The sequence below is a fragment of the Plecotus auritus genome, assembly GCF_963455305.1.
Source record: "Plecotus auritus genome assembly, chromosome: 1".
Lineage (NCBI taxonomy): Eukaryota > Metazoa > Chordata > Mammalia > Chiroptera > Vespertilionidae > Plecotus > Plecotus auritus.
In genome coordinates, this window is record NC_137770.1 from 177,008,702 (window position 1) to 177,011,635 (window position 2,934).

At 47.3% G+C, this 2,934-nt stretch overlaps 1 pseudogene across 1 annotated transcript; it reads right to left on the bottom strand.

Moving 5' to 3' along the window:
* Positions 1-1,648: 1,648 nt before the first annotated feature.
* LOC308241745 (glycolipid transfer protein-like) lies at positions 1,649-2,334 on the bottom strand (annotated as a pseudogene). The gene has a single exon. The product of its transcript is annotated as a glycolipid transfer protein-like (transcript).
* Positions 2,335-2,934: the final 600 nt, after the last annotated feature.

Below are 2,934 nucleotides of genomic sequence, written 5' to 3' on the forward strand. Positions count from 1 at the left end.
TGCCCCTAAAACTCAAGCTTCTTCTTTTTTTTATTTTTAACCAGAGACCTGGTGCACGATATTCATGCACTGGAGGGGGAGGGAATCCCTCCTCAGCCTGGCCTGCACCCTTTAGCAGTCCGGGAGCCATCAGGGGATGTCCAACTGATGGCTTAGGCCCATCAGTGGGACATCCTTAGCGCTGGGTCGGAGACGGGAGAGGCTCCCGCCACCACCACTGCACTCGCCAGCCATCAGCCCAGCTTGTGGCTAAGCAGCACACCCCCTGTGGGAGCACACTGACCACGAGTAGGCAGCTCCTGCATTGAGCATCTGCCTCCTGGTGGTCAGTGTGCGTCATAGCAGCCAGTCATTCCACCATTTAGTTGATTTTCATATTACCCTTTTATTATATAGGATATTTATATTCCTTCTTTATTTTTTTATTTTAAAATTCAAGCTTCTTGAGAACATGAGGCGTTTAACATTATTCCATATTCCTTACAGAGAGCTAAGCATAGTAAACACAGCAAATACTTAATACTCATGGACTTCTATACAAACACTTTCCAACCAGGAATGTTTTAATAGGCAGTCTCCAAAAACTTGAACTGGAAAACCTAAAAGTAGAGTGCTCAGATTTCAGGCATCAGGTGCTATTAGCAGGATTTCTATCCCAATTAAACTCTAATTCTGAGCTCTCAACAGTCTAGACAAACTGCCCTTCACTATCTCCAAAGTTTTTTGTTTGTTTGTTTGTTTGTTTTGTTTTGTTTTTTTGTGATTCCAAAATAGAGATTTTTTTCACTAAGAATTATTTAGTGTTTGCACAAAAATCACCAATTGTTCCTCACTGGGTTTTTAACACACATGAATTCTTTGGGGGTCCTTCTATTCACCCCAACACTTTCAAAATACAGCTCTTGTTAGTGCCAGGAGGGGACAGTTAAGGCAGCGAGGTATTTCCTTGGGTCTCGGCATCGGGAGGGCTTGTGGTCTCCCCTCTGAGAGACCACACATGACAGGTAGTTTCTTAGGTGGGGTAGGCTGTCCCTGAAGAAAATACCTATGCCGAAGAATGCAAATTCAGTCATCTGTGGTCAGTTACTCATACCTGATAGCTTTAAAATAAAGTCCCGTTGGTCAAAGTCATCAAAGGCTTGCTGGTTGTTTTCAACTATAAAAAACTGTCTGGAAAAAGACAGTAGGAAAGAGCAAGGTCTATACTGACAGCGCTGTGATGCTGGACTGTGCAGCCACAGGAGAGCACACAGCAGTCTGCTTTTAAAAAAAATCCTGTATAATTTCAAATCAGACTCCTCGTGGTCCTTACACAACCCGAAACATCACTGCACCAGATCCTCATTTTTGAAATGAGGTGTATGACAGAGCTCCCCCAGGGTCATGCACCACGTGGGGGGACGAGGACAGAAAACCCTAGGACTTGACTTATTAACAACATTAACTGATTTTTATCACACTGAAATGAAGGCAGTCAGTCTGTGCTGCCATGAAATTAAAGGTGATTCAGAAGTAGGGTGGTTTTTTATTGCTCTGTTAGGATAGACCCCAAAAATGACTTTTCAGAAACCAGGGCTGTCCCCTGCAACCCCAGCCAGACTCTGGGCCGCTCTGGGGGACTCAGGCCAAGGCGGCCTGCCAGCTTGCTTCACAGTGATTCTGGCTTGTCTGTTTCTGGGAGTGCTGGCTGCTGGGCATGCCTATACCTAGTAGTTGAGCTCGGCTTATAGTTCTTCTTGGTGTACATCTCATAGATGACGTCAATGGTGGCCGTGTAGTTGACCAGGAACAGGCAGACCTTTTCCAGGCACTCCTCCTCCGTCACTTTCAGGGCCTTAGAGGGCACTTTGAGGAAGTCAGACTTGTAGGGAGCGGCATACAGCGCTGCCTGGAAGATCTTCTGTACGATCCAGCAGCGGTACTTCTTGAGCGCCATCTCATAAGCATTGGTGGTATTGACTTGGATGAGGTTGGGTGGCTCTCCTCCTGCTCCCCATCGCAGATGCTCTGCAGTAAGACCTAGATGAAGCAGAGGCCCATTTTTACCCACATCAGCGCCAGCGTGGCCCCCACTTTGGGCCGCTGTTCTCCATACATTTCCTTCTCCGCCTCCCGGATGGTCTGCAGGATCCAGAACTTGGCTGGGTCTGTGTTGTACACAGCTTTGGTTTTCATGATGTTACCACTTATGTCTTTCTTGATGGGCATAAACACTGGGGACCCAAGGCAATCAAAGAAGGGCAGCAGGTGGGACACCGCCTCCAGGAAGGGCCCAATCTTGATCTGCTTGTCAGCGTGCAGCGGCTTCACCAGGTGCTCAGCCAGCAGCACCATTTCGGGGTTGAGGCCGGTGGTAATGCCATTTTCTAATTGGATTTTCCTCTTCCTTCCCCAGCACACTCTAAACCTACTCTGGACGGACCACCCCAACCCCGAAGACCCTTAAGACCTTCCCCCCTATTTCTTTGACTTTCCCCCATCAAACTCACACCCTATTGTATTGCCTAGGGGTGCCCCTAACTGCTCCCTGGGGGGCAGGGCCACCCCTGTGAGGGGCCTTAGTGGTTCTGGTCTAACGGTCATTATGGTCATGATGCCGTTATGGTCCCTGGCTTTTTATATATATAGATAACTCAGATCACTTGACTCCCCTGAGAAAACTCTTCCCACTGTACTTAAAATAAATTGAAACTCCCATTGCATAAAAGCATGGCCTTGCCCCTTTCTCTTCTCCTTGGTCAACACTTTCCCAAGCTTTAGTCACAAGGAATCAGCTCTTTCCATTCCCTTCCCATACAGGGAGTGCCATCTCATTCATCAAGTCTCCCTTCCTTCCCTGCCCTATTATCTGAAGTAGCCACAGTTTGTTCTCCCTTACCCCTGTGAGACTACTACATTACCTTAATTATTTACTTCATTGTTTTTACCATTGTC